The sequence below is a fragment of the Colletes latitarsis genome, chromosome 11, assembly GCF_051014445.1.
Source record: "Colletes latitarsis isolate SP2378_abdomen chromosome 11, iyColLati1, whole genome shotgun sequence".
Classification (NCBI taxonomy): Eukaryota; Metazoa; Arthropoda; class Insecta; order Hymenoptera; family Colletidae; genus Colletes; species Colletes latitarsis.
In genome coordinates, this window is record NC_135144.1 from 27,733,038 (window position 1) to 27,752,975 (window position 19,938).

Genomic DNA, 19,938 nt, shown 5'->3' on the forward strand with positions numbered 1-19,938 from the left:
AACGGTAGACAGACGCCTGGTAAACGGAATCTTGAAATTTAATATCGCAATGGGAGAGTATGGAACGATTTAGAACCTAATAAAAGCATCATTGGTACGCGTAGATAGATCCTAGGGGAATAAATTGAACGGTTAAACCGGGAGATTTTGTTGGGAGATCCCTGTAAACAAGGCGGCGAAGACGAGGAAACTCTGTCGCGTATTCAGCCAGCCAGAACGCGGAGTAATGGTGGTCGAATTTACGGGAACATTCAGGATAATGAGGACACGAGTTTTGGATTTGCGGGGACAAAGTAAACTGGTCGAAAAGAACGACAGGAATCGTAAACCACGTCACGATGATCGAGAAAAGAACCGAGAATCGAGAAGGTATGCGTTTAGAGGGGGATGAAAATGCCAGGACGAGGTGAATACGAAACACCGTAAACAAGAAAATCGTAAAATGGCAGAGCACGGCAACGCGGGAGATCAAAACATCCAAGATGGATCAATTTTTATTTTTGAAAAATGAATTTTCACGATAAAAAGAAGTGAATCGACCGAGATACTGAGTGAAAGATGGAGAGCTGGCAAACGCCCAGACTTTGGAGGGATTTAGATAGAAAATATGAACATTATACTGATACAAAAGCATAGATCATATTCTTAGATGTGAGGAGGACTCAACTATCAGCGAATTTTGTTATATTCTGTGAGCTTGACTCTTCATTTGTTTTTTCCTCTATTTTCATAGTAGTAAATAACGACTTGGATAGGTGGAACATATTTTTAGGAAGAAGTGCATCAATTCTCAACGTAAGGGGCCGAAGAGTTTTCTGAAAATGGACCATCTTTCACTGGATAGATATTTAATATCGAAGTCTATGAAAAGAAATGAAACATATAATACGGTTGGATTCTCTTTCCGTCGCTTTGAATTAACACAGGCGACTAAGTTCATTGCTGAGAGCGAGCGACGGGTTGACGACCACTGTCATAAAACATTTACGGCCACCATCTTGAACGAAAAATTCGCAATCATAGCGTGTCGTCAGAAGGTCTGAACATTTCTCGAAGAACCGAATAAAACTGCATTGTAAAATTAATTCGACTGAAATAGATTTAAAAAATAACGTAATACAATATCTCAACGTCGAAACAGTGCTCACCTCGAGAATTCAAAACTCTATAAAACCGCAAGTATCAGCTAAAAAACGTATTCTCGCGGATGAACATAATATTGAAGAGTGAACAAATCCTCCTCTGCCGACTCAAACTTTCTGAGCGCTATTTTAACCTTGACCGGTTGTATTTGAATCTCGTCGGTCGCTGCACGATAATGGATCGTCTCCGCCAATCGCAGGCGTTTCTTGGCGCCCCAACGCACCACGGACCGCGATGGAAAACGCAAGAAAATAAAGGAAGCGATTTGAAAGTTTAATCGCCGATTCGAACGCGTGGAAACGAACTAAGATGGCGCGCGTGAGCATCTGCGCGCATGCGCGAGACATCGACCGGTAGGGCAGCTCGCTGGGGGGCGCTGCCCATCCTCTCTTCGCCCTTTAGACGCCGCCAGATGCCCACGGGCAATACCTTTGTGCCTCTTTCAACGTGACGCGCGAGTAAACGCAGCTTTCCCGCGCACGCATATCGCTTCCAGACTCCCGTCTCGGTTATATTCTTCCCTTTTCGCTTACAACCGGCCGCCTGTCCCGGAGATGCGCTCCGTCTGGCCTTTTCTTAAGGTTTATCTGCGCCGTCCACGCGAATTACGACGTTGCACAAGCCCCGGGAACCGTCGACGAACCGCAACGCCTTTTTCCTCGACTTTCTTTGACGACGTCCTCCTCTGTCCTCCCTAGTTTACCACGGATTTCGCTTTCTTCGTGTGTAACCCCGCGAGACCTGTCCAGGGGACGCGAACTTGATCTCTTTTTAAGCCTGACGTACGTCGAGTTTAACTGGCGATGTTGTTACAAACTGTGGGACGTTTCGCCGGGCTCAAACTGAATTTATACTTTCGTATGAATTGTAGAAAAAGTATCTCGATGATTTATTTATTTATCAGGGGTCGTAGTAATAACGAGTGGACTATAAGAGTTGTAGGGTTTCGCAGATCAATGTAGGTGAAAAATCTATCTAATGGCGTCTGACGATGTGAGACAAAGAGAAATGAAAGCTATTTAATCAAATGGATTATTTGAGATGCATTGGAACGTGGTAAAATTGTAGCTTCTCTCATATTAATTTTCAGGAATTAATAATAAGGATCTGTAAAAATTGATCGATTCGAACCAGTTATCCTGTCCTCGATGGAAACATTCGAATCCACAGTTTTGGGAAGATGTTTCGAGAACACGATACGAAACTTTGGTACGGTTGTTTACAAGCAACGAATTCACAGGATATCAGACCACTGTTGCAGCATTCCATCCCCTCGTAGCTTCAGTATTGCTTGCGTTTCGCTCGTTAGCACGCTGTTATTGCGCGGTGATCACGTTTATGAACGATGGCAGGTTACACAGCCAGCGAAACTGTGGATACTGGTATTTGGAGAACGTGGAGCAAAATTATCGCGCAGCAACGCGATCGTTTCATACAAGGTAGCCAAATTGGCGGCGTCGAAATCATGGGGTGTTTCAGGATTCCGTGATTTGCCCCAAACAAGGACATTTACGACGACACTGTAGCGCTAGCTCGTCCGAATATTCGCAAATTGCAGTCGCAGAAACGCTAACAATGGATCCGCATCTTAACTCTTGCAACGTTGAAAATTACTGTAATCTAGCATGAGGAGAGTTTCATATGTTCAAACCACGTCACACTACATCACACGACCTGATTTCTGGCTTTTCGAAAGAGCATAAAGTCATGAAAAACACTCGACTTCATTCAAAATTTGTTTCAAACCACATCACACTGCATCGAACATCGTTTTTCATAAAATTCCCTTATATGCTTAAAACATTGCTTCAAGTTGCAGTGCAAAACGAACATGTGGAACGACCTGATAATACTTTTTGAAATACTGGGATGTAATAAAAGAGAGTTTAATGGATATTTAATTAGATGAATAGCCTTCAACTTCTCCAATAAGTCCGTTACACAGTAATTATACAGAACTTTCCAAGTACTTTACATTTTACATATTAATGGACCGAATTCGATGGCTTCTTGCTCCCAACTTTCCTCCCGCGAGTAAATTTCGATCGAGATTTTACCGTTTACTCAAACAGTCTTCTCGTTTTGCGTGCACCCGTCTATTTACGCAAGAATCACCTCAAATGTTTGCCCGCGTCGTTCATCCCTCTCCGTGGAGCATTTTGGGGCGCGCAAGGTGTCACCGACAGCGTGGAGAAAATGGATCGTGGCTCGTTCGGGGCCCGAATAATCGACGCGAGCAATCTTGTTCACGGGAACGGGGAACCCTACGTCTTTTACTGCTTCAACTTTCGGCGCTACTTTGTTCGGCGTATAATTAATAACAGCTTCGACTTTTTTCCATCCACTGGCGAAACGAACTTGCGAAGTATCGCGTGGAAAGCTACGCCAGGGAAAGTATGCTTGCCGGAAAACCTCCATCTGATATTTTACGCGACGATACGAGAACGCGACGAGTACACTAAAAGCATATTTTGAAATTATGACGCGAGTCAAAATGTCTTACGGGTTCTTTCGACAGAAATTTTTAAACAGTCGAGTGGTTTTAATGAGTCTCAAGTTTGGTACATTTTATATATGCTCTTTGGGAAAGCCAAGAATAATTCATTGACACGTTATTTTTTAATGTTATCTAAGCGAATGGTAAAATTTCTGGGGGATGCAATTTTTATTTTTGCTTAATAGCTACCCCATTGCCTTATGGGGCAAGCTAATATAAAGTTATTACTTAATCGACACTCAGTTATTTTTTGATATTATCTAAGTGAATGTTAAAATTTCAAGGGGATGCAAATTTTTATTTCTGCTTAATTGTTCGATTGATATACAGCTACTCTATTGTCTAAGTGGACGACCTAATATAAACCGAATATTACATTGACACGTTATTTTTTAATGTTATCTAAGCGAATGGTAAAATTTCTGGGGGATGCAATTTTTATTTTTGCTTAATAGCTACCCCATTGCCATATGGGGCAAGCTAATATAAAGTTATTACTTAATCGACACTCAGTTATTTTTTAATATTATCTAAGTGAATGTTAAAATTTCAAGGGGATGCAAATTTTTATTTCTGCTTAATTGTTCGATTGATATACAGCTACTCTATTGTCTAAGTAGACGACCTAATATAAACCGAATATTACATTGACACGTTATTTTTTAATATTATCTAAGTAAACATTAAGATTCTGAGGGATGCAATTTTTTATTTCTGCTTAATTGTTCGATTGACATACAGCTACTCTATTGTCTAAGTGGACGACCTAATATAAACCGAATATTACATTGACACGTTATTTTTTAATATTATCTAAGTAAACATTAAGATTCTGAGGGATGCAATTTTTTATTTCTGCTTAATTGTTCGATTGACATACAGCTACTCTATTGTCAAAGTGGACGACCTAATATAAACTGAATATTACATTGACACGTTATTTTTTAATATCATCTAAGTAAACATTAAGATTCTGAGGGATACAATTTTTTATTTCTGCTTAATTGTTCGATTGACATACAGCTACTCTATTATCTAAGTGGACGACCTAATATAAACCGAATATTACATTGACACGTTATTTTTTAATATTATCTAAGTAAACATTAAGATTCTGAGGGATGCAATTTTTTATTTCTGCTTAATTGTTCGATTGATATACAGCTACTCTATTGTCTAAGTGGACGACCTAATATAAACCGAATATTACATTGACACGTTATTTTTTAATATCATCTAAGTAAACATTAAGATTCTGAGGGATGCAATTTTTTATTTCTGCTTAATTGTTCGATTGACATACAGCTACTCTATTGTCAAAGTGGACGACCCAATATAAACCGAATATTACATTGACACGTTATTTTTTAATATTATCTAAGTAAACATTAAGATTCTGAGGGATGCAATTTTTTATTTCTGCTTAATTGTTCGATTGACATACAGCTACTCTATTGTCTAAGTGGACGACCCAATCTAAACTGAATATTACATTGACACGTTATTTTTTAATATCGTCTAAGTGAATGTTAAAATTTCAGGGGGTTGGAATTTTGTATTTTCACTAAATGGTTCCACAGCTGGGGCATTTATTGTCCCGCAAATCCAAGAAAGTTAGTTTGGGATCAGCCCGCTCGTATGGATCCCCTGCGCAAATCTTTTCGCCGGATGAGAAATGAGGGTTAACTAGCGTTTCGTGTCGACTTGTAATCGATTAAATGCGGCGTTCCGTGTCGTAAGCTGTCACACAGTAAGCCGGATAGCTACTCGCGAACGGCGTCCGTTCCGTCTATAAATGCGGCACAGATCCGCCGGTTGACTTATCGACGAGTTCAGGGCGATTTCCATAGACATTCCGGGTGAGTCTGCATGAATCGCTAATGTATCGACCAGCCGCAGGTGTTGCGAATCCGACGTCGCCCCGTAATCCCCCGTTACGAACAAATTCATTAGAAATTAACGGAGACAAATATGTCGCAATAATATCCCAACTACTATCGAGACGATTGTTCGAAACGAAATCGTAAACATATTAATTCCAATCTTTCTTACCATATTTTTCATTTTCGTTTTGTTTGTTACGAGTAGCTGGGGGGGGAGTTTATTTCTCTTTAACAACGCGTCGTAAATGTTGATCGCGCGGTTGTAAAACGTAATACGGTGGCCGTAATTGAAAAGTGTCGTAACTACGGATCCTCGTAAACTACGTCTGTATTCGCATTTCTTAAAATAATCTCGTTGTATTTAAATATTTGATTAAACGAGGCGAATACTGTCGAGCGTGGCACGTTGATCCACCCACCGATCGCGTGGGGCTGTTTTTACATCTTTTAATACGTTTGAGTTTCGGGCATTAACGAGCAGACGGGATTATTTAAATCCGCCTCCCCCCATCTTTTGTTTCTCTCAACTTCGTTGTTTATTTTTTTGTATGGGGAAATCTTTTTCTTTCTACGGTGAGATGCACTCGCGCCCCAGGCGTTTAATCCTTTCGACTTCTTTTAATTAATAAGAGTCTCGTGAAAGATTGCTATTTTAAATAAAATTATATTTCCATTACGTCCATGAGTAGGGATCGAAGGGCTCGTATCATTAAACAGAGGAAATTATAGCACGCGCCGGATTGACTGCAGAACGTTACGTAACCAGTTCCTTTTAATTGGTTCCGTGAAATTAATTGCGAGAACGGATAACACGTGTCTTTTACGAGCGGAGGGGGCGGCTCTGGCAAACGAGATTTAAAAGTCGATGCAACAGAATGCAACGGAATGCGTTTTCCATGCAGCGGCGTTACGCAAACACGTATAACGCTCCAAATATAATTGTTACGGCGCAGCTGATGTTATCTAACGAAAACATATCGGGTACGTGGAATATTGTCGTACAAATAGAACGGATCCATATCGCTGGTCGGAATACCTATCGCAATGCATACGCGTGCATACGTGTTCCTTCAGAGTTGAGGTATTACTTGGCGCCCGATTCGAAACCGAAAATGACGCCCCTCTACGAACGAGAGGGTCAAAATTTGCTTCGATCTCCCAACGTGTACCTGACGACGCAATTTATATTAACAATCTTCCCTTGCAAATAACGATTTACGCACCTATAGACATTCTTGGCAAAAAAAGCACTTTTATATCTATTCCACAGAAATCCTTTGAATCTTGAGTTTAAACAAGATGGTTCCTCGATTAAAAATAAACGAAAGATATGTAGTAACATTTTAGTACACGAAAAGTGTCCTTTGATTTCGAGAAAAGTGATTTTTAAACTTCACAGTGCACGCTTGGTGAACGTGTCTGACCAATGCTTGATATTTCTACTTAATTTTGTGTTTATAAGCATTAATAATGATAACTATTTTAATTGGTTTTATCTAGATAACAAATAATAAAATCTGCTGTGAATATTTGATACCTCAACATCATCTGTTGTCAACAAATAATAGTATCTGCAAGTAGAAATGATCAATATTGATCAGACATATAGAAAGTATTTAATATCAATTTCCTCGAAAACTAACGCTCGTATCGAAAAATAGTACTCCGCACTTTCGATTTATTTTCGAACAAGTAATCGCTCTACGTGTTCAAAAAAAGAATTTTGTTTAAACAATGTCTATGCTACAATTATAAATACAAAAAAAAAATATAATACTGCTTCAAAATTATCTCGAAAACTATGTAATGATCCGATATCTTTTGAGGAATTTAAGTACTCGTACTAGGAGTTAGATTTTTTCACAATAAAAACGAAGGATGACGATTGACAATAATAAACAAACAAACAAAGAATCCAAAATAACTTGCATAAAAAAATGCACAACGACTCTGTTACAATTATAAATAATATTTAAAAAGAATTTAACCAAAATCAGTAGTAGTGTCTCGAGTCGAGTGCCACAAGTAGAACGTACCCGTAACTAGTCAGATGCATATTGAAACGCAGAATTCCGAACAAAAGATATAGAAACGGAATCAAGTTTATCGCGACAGGGAAACACGGTTGCATCTGATAAATATTTACGACGGTAATAAACGTTGCATCGAGTCGAGGGATACGCAAACGTTGCTGAAAGCAATAGGGACAGGATTGATTGGAGAAAACACAGCAAGATTAATTACAGCCCTCTGTCGTTAACAGGAAAACCGAGGACATTAATTTACGGATAGTCGGAGGGGGAACAGCGAGAAAAATAAGTCGGGTGAATTGTAGTAGTCCATCGGTGATCAGGGATCGGGAAAATTATAGCTTCGATGACTCTAGAAAGATAACTAGCGTTCGAGGAGGCCAATTAGAACCATTTCACGGGCCAACTGCCACGCCCATCGGTACTTTACAGTTTCCAATCCGAACGATGCACTCTGAAATTTCTTACTTCGAATCTTTGACAATCAGTAAACATTCTTCGCTCGAAATCATTGGGAAACGTTAACGTTAACGCAATACCTTAAATTACATTTTGCGATATTACTATTATTTGTTTCTTTAAGATGTTACGTAGTCTCAATATTTCTTACCAAAGAATTTTACACGACTCGAAGCGTATGGTACTCTGAAATATTGTTAATAATTGTGTCTTGTGGTATTTTTTTATGTGATAATCGCGAATTGTGTTTGCACAAACAAGACACATCTTTGGTATCTTGAGTGAAAAGCACGATTTTCAAGCTTAATTTTAACGCGTCGAAATGTTTGAAATATTTAAACAACTATGGTTGGTTATTAGATCTTTTTCAATACAAATTTTGTATCTTGTATCTTGACTGAAAACGACGATTTTTCCACTAAAAATGGCGACGAAATGAAACGTTTCGAAGGACCACGTTTGCTTGAAAATAAATCCTAAATCAGGTTAATAAAAAAGGACTTTAAGGTCATTTTCTCGTATCTTTATAGAGCCTATTCCGCGTGAAATAAAACCATGTGGTCGTGTAGGGGTTAAAGGTCCTCGCAGAGCGTAATCTAACGATGATAAATTAGGCGAACGAGCTGGCCAGGTAACGTTAGCACCACATTCGACCCAACAGTTGGTGAACATGCTGCCTAATACGTTACATACGTTGCCAGCGCCGTAAGCCGAGCAATCGACGCGTTGATATCGCGTCAGCCATCGTTGCCATAATGGAGCTCACACGATTCGAGTCATTTTCGAACCGTGAAAATATTTTTAAAAATATTCTATCGACCTCGAAATATGCACAATTTCCTTTTTTCTGACCTCCAATGTGTCGTGTGTGTAATTTCGAGTCCTTCGAATCGAGAAATAGAATTAAATCGTGGAATTATGATACCAGAAAACACGAAAATACTTGCAAACTACCCCAATAGTTTGTTTTTTCTGACCTGCAATGTTTCGTGTATGTAATTTCTAGTCCTTCGAATCGAGAAATAAAACTAAATCGTGGAAATATGATACCAGAAAACACGAGAATACTTGCAAACTACCCCAATAGTTTGGACGTACGATACGAAAGAAAAATAAAGTAAAGAAGAAAGTAGACCAGTGCATTCAGGATGTTCGAAGACCAGCTTTAATAATTCCATAGAACAGTACAAAGGAACGAGTTAATTCCGTGTTTCATCACCGCGTAAATTATAATCCAGCCCGGAGCACTAGAAGATGGCTAATGGTCATATTCTATGGTTTGCTAACCGTTATTGCTCTAAATATATTCGCCAAGCATATAGTGATTTCAGAAACTGGGACAAACTGCAGCTCATTTCGAAGCGTAAACACACCAGTTGAAACATACGCGTACAAACTAACAAGAGTTCTAAAAATATTAATAAAATTCGACTTGAACGCCTCGCGAACTATCGATTTTACAATTACTAAACTGTAACTTTGTTTACACAGAAGATCCAAAGAATTGGAGGAGCCATATTCGTGATTAATGGAAAATTTCATTAGTAGAGAACGCATTATGCGAGAACTTCGCGTTGTTTGGCAAGCGTGGCTAATTGCATTCGTCGAAACAAAAACGATTTTGGAAGTCGTCATCGCGAAGTTCCACGACGAGGCGAAAACGAGGAACGGGGTGAAATTTACGACACTTTAATATCCGCCACGCGAACGACTTCGCAATTCCATAATACTCAATTTGCCGACAACTCATTTGCGGATTGTTTGCGACTGTTCGAGTTGGGTTCTGCTACTTCATCAGCGGCGGTGTTACGCGAAACAAGTATTACGACTGCTTGTTACGCGAAACAAGTAAAGCCAGTCTGAAAATCTTCCCCTCGATCGATCGAGCGGTTGATTAAATTTCCCGTTCGATCGAGAGAATATCCACGCGTGTCGAACTTTCTCAAATCTACCGAGATCAATATTTATTTGTCGACGAATCATGTCGTCGTTTGGCTGCGAGAAAAGTCGAAAATATATGGTCAAACAATAAATTTTATTTTTCTCTTGGCTTCAAACTGTTCTCGAAACAATTTCACGAATATCATTATTACGAAACAAGTGAATTTAGCAATTTAACGGTGAGCAAAATGTGAATTCAGTTTGTGGAAACTTCGACCAACGATTGGCGATGTCGAAGGTCATAGAACTCGAACGTCGTCTGATAACTTTGGATGATAAAATACATATGTTACCGGACGAAAAAACTTTGACGACCATGAAATCACGGTAGAGACAATTTCTTCCTATCGGCAGGATCGCCCCTTCGAACCGTGCAGCCCCTAATCCACTTTGTCGTATCAGCAATAACAGCGAAGATATGTAAGGCAATAGAGATGTAAGAGTCACGATATGCACTCGAAGAAGAAATTAGAATACTCAGAATTTATTTAGGAAGACGTCAGATAAAAATAAATGAAACTACCCATAAAAAAAATAGAAATTAAATGGAAGGAAAATTGCGATGCTTGGAAATTTAGTATCGAATCGAGAGAACAACCTGTATCTGTGTGTACCCTTAAAAAAATAGAAATTAAATGGAAGGAAAACTGTGATGCTTGGAAATTTAGTATCGAATCGAGAGAACACTCTATATCTGTGTGCACCCTTACAAAAATAGTAATTAAGTGGAAGGAAACTTTTGATGCTTTGATTTCGAGAAAAGTGATTTGAACATGTCCGACCAATGCTTGATATTTCTACTTAATTTTGTGTTCATAAGCATTAATAACGATATAATGATAACTATTTTAATTGGTTTTACCTAAATAAGAAATAATAAGATCTACTGTGAATATTCGATACCTCAACATCCTCTGTTATCAACAAATAATAGTACCCACAAGTAGAAAGAATGAATATTGATCAGACGTATAGGAAGTATTAGTGTATATCCTTAAAAAAATAGTAATTAAGTGGAAGGAAAATTCTGATGCTTGGAAATTTAGTATCGAATCGAGAGAACACTCTATATCTGTGTGCACCCTTACAAAAATAGTAATTAAGTGGAAGGAAACTTTTGATGCTTTGATTTCGAGAAAAGTGATTTGAACGTGTCCGACCAATGCTTGATATTTCTACTTGATTTTGCGTTCATAAGCATTAATAACGATATAATGATAACTATTTTAATTGGTTTCACCTAGATAACAAATAATAAAATCTGCTGTGAATATTTGATACCTAAACATCCTCTGTTATCAACAAATAATAGTATCCACAAGTAGAAAGAATGAATATTGATCAGACGTATAGGAAGTATTAGTGTATATCCTTAAAAAAATAGTAATTAAGTGGAAGGAAAATTCTGATGCTTGGAAATTTAGTATCGAAACGAGAGAACAACCTGTATCTGTGTGTTTGTGATACAAATAGCGAGATAATAGAGTGGGTTTCGTAATCATTGCGACGATAGAACAAGCGTAGCCATCGAATACGGTCGTGAGATTCCATTATTTGAATCCCTAAGGGGGTGGGGGTGAAAATCACCCGAAATGTGGGTAGGAATAAGCAGAGGGAGCTTTATTTCGCGAGCGTGATTCCCGTGGTTCTGGACCTGATACGAAGAAAGCCTGGAGAATCGATCGTTGTCGGTCTCGTCATCGAGCAAGCTTTATTCCCAGCACTCCCCTTTAAGACGTTGGCGCCTCGTTGAAATAGAGACGACGAGAGAGGGAGGAACGATGGAGGGGAGGCGAGAAAGGTCGAAAAGGGGTGAAGTAACGACTCGAATGACAGAAGAAAGGGGATGGTGATTCACATGTTACCAGCAGCATCCGAGAACCTCCGATACTGTCACAGTTTTTCATTAGACAGACACGCGAGAAAGGCGTCGACTTAAGTAGTTTACGATAATTATTGCTACTGAGTGTCTGGATTAGAAACTTTGTTGATTTATCTCATTAAAAATTCCAATATTATTCTTGGATTCAGAGATCATTGTATCGGAGATATTATTGGGTTGAAATTTTAGAATTTATCGAGACATTATTCTGATAATCTAAACCTAATCCTAATCCATCTCAAGCTAGTAAGATTCAAATATAAACAATTGTTGCAAAGATCGTTGTACTGGAGAATAATACGAACGAAATATTATTCAGATAATAAATTAAATCCAATCCTCAACCTAATCTCGTACTAAGATTGAATTTCCATTAAATTTTCCTATTAAACCCGAAATGGATACAAGGGTAAAATTAATAAATTCTTCGTACAAGGAACTGTGCAAGCATTGAATAATTGAAACAATAGTTCGAATCGAGAACTCTGTGACACATTCACAATGCGTTAAGATCGAATTTATCAGCGGGCGGGATGGTGAAAAATGGAATCGTAAAATAAAGCAACCGCTGTCATACACGCCTATCGAATCAACAGAGTCATCCCCTCGATCTTCTCCCATAAACCACGCGTGCAAAAGGGACGACCCTGTAGATTCGCCAAAGAGATACTTTACGAGCAATCTCTCGTCCCGCGGCAGAAAACATGGCCCTCCGCTTTAAAATTTTAAACAGTCTTCCATGCAATCAGCATTAGGAAATTACCGCTCACAGCTCGGTGCCTCGACGTCTAATTTGCTTATGAATAATTCTCTTTGTAGCGCTGTTTGTAAATAACCAACGTCAACAGAAAAATGTGTTACGATGGCTTTCCGATTCGACCGCTCCTCGTTTATTCCTAAAGTTGTTTACCCTTTGAATCTATATTTTATTCAAAATAAAGATGAAAAATTGCCAGTCAGAATATACGAATCTTTAGTTAATTAAGAGACGTTTCGACTATGTATTGCTCAGTACTGTTAATAAAAATATTTGCAAAGTTACAAAAATGCAATTATTCAAAGTTATAGTCTACGTGAACGAGTAAACGATCAAATTGTGATTGGAAATTATTTACCGTATCATTGAAATATTTTTAACCATTTGCATCGTAAAAACACGGGAATATGGCGGTTGTTAAAGTTTTCATCGTGGAGCAGCATCCTTGTCGTCGCTGTCTCGCAAAGGATTACAAATTTCATCTCCCCGTAATAAAAACCATAAGCTCGAGGCACTCGAGAGTTCCGAGGGATTTCAAGCAAATAACTCGATTCGCTTTCTTTACTGTTGTGTTCTTAATTTCAGAGAGTAATGCCATTATCCGCTTTCTGAGACAGACAGATTCCAAGATAACGGCGCACAAAAGGCGCAATTAGGATTCTGGAGTCCATTGTCTCAGTAAATGAATCGAACAAACCAAGTTGTTTATAAACTGGTTTCAGGGGGGTGGACCAATCCTTTCAAAAATTATTCACCCAACACGACCATACGAAATTTACAATACTGTAAATATTCGTCTCTGAAAATAGTTAATTCCCTTTGTCCTTGTATGGATTTTTCTGTGCAATTTTTAGCAAATATTTCTGTCAAACAAATACGTATATTCATACGTAAGTGTTTTATATATTTATGTTGGGTCCAAGGAATGGTTTCACAATTTTTTTGAAAAGAATCTCAGGAAATCCTGTTCCCTCTTCAAAGGTGAAAGCACCCTTAATACGTGCAAGAACTTTCTGAAGAACCTGATATATTACTGTGGAAACAAGACGCCTAACTTAACAAAAACAGCTTCTCGTTACCGTGAATCCCGTGGACCGTTTGCAAAACCTAACAAACTCAATATATAAATCAACGTTACGTTCTCCATTCGGAGGATTTATATTATTAGAAGATCCAAGACATTTCTGTAGAAATAAATAACACATCTTTGATCGATAAATAAATGTTACACTCTTTGTCAGAAAATTCAATTCACATTCCCTACTCAGGCAACAACAATAAATTTCATGTTTCGAAATGACATAAAACGAGAAACAATTACATCATTATTATATTTTGAAAGCAAGACTAATTTAACAGAAATCTATATCGAGTTTGATTGAAATCATCAAGGTCCACGTTCGAGACATTCGAGACAATCGATAAATAAATATATTCGTCAGAAAATTCAATTTATATTCGCTACTCAGTTCACAACAACAAATTGCACGTTTCAAAGCAAGACTAACTTAAGAGAAACCAAAAATCCACAAAACATCTAGCCTCCAAAAAAGATTCAAGAAACGCTTCATAGAACGTTCTCCACAATTATCCCGAAACGAGCCTTACAACAAGACACCTTAACTTAACAGAAACCTCGAATTCCGAGCAAGGAGCTTCATAAAAACTGCAAAAAAGTCAAAGAGCCGCTCGTAATTATCCCGCAAGAAGCAAGTACGAGCGCGCAAAAACAAAACCTGTAAAGTAAGTTACTCGTTCCGAGGAGCGGCAAAGGAAACGTCAGCGAAATCCAGATCCCCCGTTGCAGGAGGCTGAAATAGAGGGATAATCGCGATAGCGTAGGGAGGATTTTTTCTCCGAAAAAAATCGGTGCGCTCGCCGTGGCCCGAAAAACCGCGTCCCCTTTCCGAGCCCGGCGGCGTGCAACACCGTTGTGTCGTCGCAGCGACGTCCGTCTCCTACGCATACGCACTCGAGGCACCGATGCGCGCGCAGTTGGTCCCTCCCCTCTCCAGCGCCGCGCCGCCAGCCTCAAACATCCCCTTCGCCAGTCACCGTCTTCCGACAAAAACGGCGACTCCGTTCGAGGTCAGTTCAGTCCGCGCACGAGTCGAGACAGCCCGAGCCCCGTCTGACGTTTCGTAGTCGCGATCACGGAACGGTTGCAACGATGACCTTCTGGTCGCGTCGACCGGTCGCGCGATGAGAATCAACCGGTAACCGGGCCCGCGAGAACGCAACCAACGTAAGGAAGACGCGACGCGTTCGTCGGTGATACACATCGTAACGTGCCCAGTAGCCGGCCACGGAGCGGAAACTAGTGTCCATTGTGCGAGCCAGCAGCGGTGCGCTTCGACCAGCGCCATCGTCGCCGCCAGAGCATCGACGCGGAGGATGCGGAAGCGGAATAGTGTCGTTGAGATGCCGCGAAGGAGCCCCGAGACATGAAGAGACCGCGACCGAGGGTAAGTAGACGCTGGTGGACGAATACCCGGTGTCGAAGAACGAAAAAGGGCGCATCTTCGTCGAGGATTACGGAGGATAAATACTATTTTTAGTATCTACCTCGCCTTCGAGAAGGGAATAGGCGACCGTTGGCGGTATCGGTCGACGCACCTGTTCAGCTCGAGTCTCCTTCTTTCCTCGCATAAAGTATTTTCGTTCATTGATTTATCGGATTCACCAGTTTCTCGCTTTCTCGCTCAATTGCCACCCCCTGTGCCCGCCCTCCTCCCGCGAGGCTTGTTGGTTCGATTTCGTTGCCGCTTCCACCTCCTCGTTCTTTTGTCGCTTTTTCTTCTTTTTTTTTTTTTCTCTTCTCTCCCCCGACCCTCTCTACCTCGCGGCCTCGGGGGTTTTCAACCATAAAAGGAATCACGGTCGGAACGTCGTTGGGCGTACCGGACTGCTTATCGAGGTTTCGTGCACACGGACTATCGATTCCCGCGACAAGGGGTCGACTGCTACTGCCGCCGCTCAGGCTTACTTGTAAACCAGCACGCGCCTGGCTGCTTACGAACGCCTCGTCCGTGGTCTCTCTCGTGACAGCACGCGTCCTGACAGCGTACGCGCGCCCTGTCATGGTGGTCAACAACCTTCTCGAACGATGTCGACGTTACCCCGGTAGTCGTGGGCCAAGGAGGTCCGCTCGAAGGAGGGTGGGTTCTCGCGGGGGTGGCCGCCACGAGCAACACGGTTTCGACGAGCACGTCCGTGATTTCGGTAATCGATGTTTAAGGCGCCTTTGGACGGGATGTGTGCGCTTTTCAGGAGGTGGGGGGAGGGGTTGGGAATTCTTGTCGATCGTGGGTGGATCGCAGTTTCGAAAGTTCGGAGAATTCGAGGAGATCGAGTAATTTTGCTTCGAGATTTACCGCCATTGATGGTTTAAGTAACGCTCGCTCGATTATTGCGACTGGGACCGTTTAATTCAGAGAGAAATAGCCGTACAGCGGTACAATTACCTTGCTTCCAGCGCTACTATGATTCCCTTCCTTCCTGCACGCTACTACGGCACCCTTCCTTCCTGCGTACTACTACGATTTCCTCCCTCTCGATATACGCGGCTACTCTAACTTACGAGTCGTTTCAGATTGCCGCCAAAGACCCTGTTTCGATGGAATTTGCGTGGTTTCGTTTATAATGTTTCCGTTGTTGTCCAGGAAAATAATAGCAACAATCTTACATCGCGAATAACGATTTACGTGACTATAGATATTCATAGGGTTAATAGTAGTGACTGGATTATGGATCTTTATGCAAATTTTTAGGCTTTGTGGAGGGTTCACTCAACTCTTTAATATAATAATTAGTATCTTTGAGTATTTCTTATATTTTTGCTGGTTATTCTGTAGTTTTTTGAAAATTTCCCATAAGTGTATAAATATTCACAGTCTAGTAATACCAGGAAAATTGAAATCTAATTTTAAATTTTACATTTTTTCGTAGCTAAATTTGAACAAAATCCTCGAATGAGAAACAGAGTTTTTAGCTTCGTTGATAAACCTAGATCATACATCATTCTATGTACTTTCTACTAGAAAGCAAACAGAGAAATGCAGTATTAACATGTTAGATCGAGTCTGATCACTGGTCCCCTTAAGTATAATTTTATCAAATACTCTAATTTTTAATAAATAATAAAATTTGAACAGTAACAATGGCGGTAGAATTAAAATGATCCTCAACATCTAGACAATACAGCAGTTGGTTATCGAAGAAAGCACTTTTATATTTATTCCACAGAAATCCTTTGAATATTGAGTTTAAGCAAGATGATTCCTCGATTAAAAATAAACCAAAGATATGTAATAACATTGTAGTACACGAAAAGTGTCCCTTGATTTCGAGAAAAGTGATTTTTAAACTTCACAGTGCACGCTTGGTGAACACGTCTGACCAATGCTTGATATTTCTACTTAATTTTGTGTTTATAAGCATTAATAACGATATAATATTAATTATTTTAATTGTGTTTACCTACATAACAAATAATAAGATCTACTGTAAACATTCGATACCCCAACATCATTTGTTATCAAGAAAAAATAGTATCTATAAGTAGAAATGATCAATATTGGTCAGACATATAGAAAGTATTTAAAATCAATTTCCTGGAAAACTAACGCTCGTATCGAAAAATAGTACTCCGCACTTTCGATTTATTTGCGAACAAGGAATCGCCCTATGTCCTCAAAAAAGGAATTTTGTTTAAACAATGTTTATGCTACAATTATAAATAATATAGAAAAAAATTTAATGCCCCAAAATTATCTCGAAAATTATCTAATGATCCGATATCTTAGACCGTTTCTTTGTAACAGAAATATGCCATTACGCGGAGCCATAATCAGAACAAGCGAACACTGCACTCCCCTAAATCTGATAGAATCTACCACCCACACAGGAGTAGAGTAAAACGTCAATCATGGGAAATAATAGGGGGACGAAACATTTCGGATAAATGAATGTTCATATAATCCATCAATCTTGACAGAAATGAAAAGATTGGACTTTGTAATTTATATTTAATATTCACTGACACCTATTGCGTATACAGGGTGTTCGGCCACCCCTGGGAAAATTTTAATGGGAGATTCTAGAGGCCAAAATAAGACGAAAATCAAGAATACCAATTTGTCGATGAAGGCTTCGTTAAACAGTTATTAATGTTTAAAGTTCCGACTGTACTGAATTTTTTTCTCGAAAGTGGTTAGGATTTCAGGGGTATATGTAATGACCAAAAGTGATTGTAATCGACCCCCGCAACCGAAAATAATTTTTTCAAAACGATTTGAAATTTTTTTTTTCCGTCGAAAAATTTCACACCTTCTCGAATTTTTTTCTAGAAAGTGGGTAGGATTTCGGGGGTATATGTAATGACCAAAAGTGATTGTAATCGACCCCCGCAACTGAAAATAATTTTTCCAAGACGATTTGAAATTTTTGAATTTAACATTTAGTTGTTCATTTTCGTCTTATTTTAGCCTCAGGGTTGGTCGAACACCCTGTATAAAAAAAAAAGAAATATTTTTCCCCCTAAATCTAAAATTGCAAGAGTTTGGTCTTGAATTTAAATTTAAATTTAATCTACTCAACCACTAGTGTCAAGACTGGACGAAAGGAGTCCATTTCCTTTTCAATCGCAAACTGTTATTTGATATTTTAAGATCCCGGGGGGTAACCTTGGTTCTTCCGATAATAGGCTTTCGTAAAATCAACATTTCAGTTAATTGACGCTCTGTTAACAGACATAATATTGCAGTCGTGCAAAACAAAATTGATAGACATAAAAAGCACTGCGTAGAACCGTTAAAAAAATTAACGTTTCGTAAAACGTTCGAATGAAATGTTTATCAAATCACTCCAAATCACTTTCAGCATTTTTACTTTCTTTGGCCTTAAATTCTCTGTACCAGCCGTTGTGTAACTCGTAATTGATTAACTTCACCGGCGATCTGAGCAAGTAAAAGTTATTGGAATATCGTGTAACCTGGTTTCATCTAAAACAACAATGAAAGTTTGAATTGTTCCTGCATGAAAATACGCTCCAAAACCGACGAATTATTTATTTACATATTTAACACACGGAGCAAAGTTTACACTGCTCATTGTACAAGCATCAAATATTAACGTTAAACAAATCTCAGTAAAATAATACGAGAATAAAGATACACTATGTATCGCTGTAACGAATCTCGAAGCGTGAAAATCAACATACGAGGCAACCATGTTCCAGAACAGACAACATAAGCTTGAAATTTTAATTATTATTCGCACAAGGGATATCTAACAGTGATTTCTCGAGCAATTTGAACAATTCGTTTCGTCTGCAACTTCCACGAAATTTTGAAAGTATCTATTTGATGTGCAGACAATTGAAAAATTAATTTCGATTAACTTAATATTTGAGTACAGTTGCTTAAAGCAATTCCAAGTTTTATTGTCCATCGGGTTAAGAATTTTTAAGGATTTTAAAGCAGCCACTTTCGTCATTAACGGTTCTCGACGAAAGTGGACCATAATTTTCACTTATTTGCGAACGAATGCGTAAAGTTAATATAATTGCTGTACTCAAAGAATTCGCTTGCTTTGATCTTGGCACTCGTCCATACTGACATAGAAATACGAACGAGTAAATACTTATTTTAATACACTCGATTGCTTTCCTTCGACAGCTTCAAAGAGCTTTCAATTTGCAAGTAGCAACGGTTTAATCGTTACTGAAATCTATTTAACGACTAGGGAAGGGGCACGGATCGAACAAAATATTTTGATGTAATTTCGCGCGTTCGTTGAGATCCATTAACGGAATGCGTAAAATTCAGTAACGCGTTATAAGGTACGATCGGGTTTATCAAGTTAATCGAAACGCAAGAATGATTTACGTTAATTAGAATAATTTCCTACTTTGCATTCGCGTCGAATATCAATACGCGAGTGGATTAATTAAATACATCTCGATTAATGTTCAGGAATTAATTTCCATGGAACGTTTACGCTTCGTTTGCTTTCATCGCGACACATTTTTTTATTATATAAAGGCTTGCAATCGGGGTCGAAACGTCGAAGAATTTATTTTACACCGCATTAGTTGCTGCTTTTAGTACCCAATTCTTCCTCTCGTAAAGCCCGCCAATATTACTCTCATAAAGTAACCAAAAAGTACAGAAGAGATTTTCTTTTTTGGTTTATCTTTTCCCAACGTGGACGATAACAGCCCTCCTGGAGGGACGTTAGGGCGACAACAAACTTTAGGGGAGGCGTTTCGAAATATTAAGGAGCATTAATATTTTAGGTCAAGTGCAATCCCTGGTCCTCTTAAGTAGAATTCTATCAAATACTCT

General features: G+C 39.2%; 1 protein-coding gene across 4 annotated transcripts in view; it reads left to right on the forward strand.

Moving 5' to 3' along the window:
- The first annotated feature begins 14,702 nt into the window (after nucleotides 1-14,702).
- LOC143347333 (potassium voltage-gated channel protein Shaw) overlaps nucleotides 14,703-19,938 on the forward strand; it is a 42,600-nt gene continuing 37,364 nt past the window's right edge. For all 4 annotated transcript variants that reach the window (XR_013080580.1, XM_076776371.1, XM_076776372.1 and 1 more), the window contains exon 1: nucleotides 14,703-15,057. The gene's annotated coding sequence lies outside the window, so the exon portion shown is untranslated. The remainder of the gene's footprint in view (nucleotides 15,058-19,938) is intronic.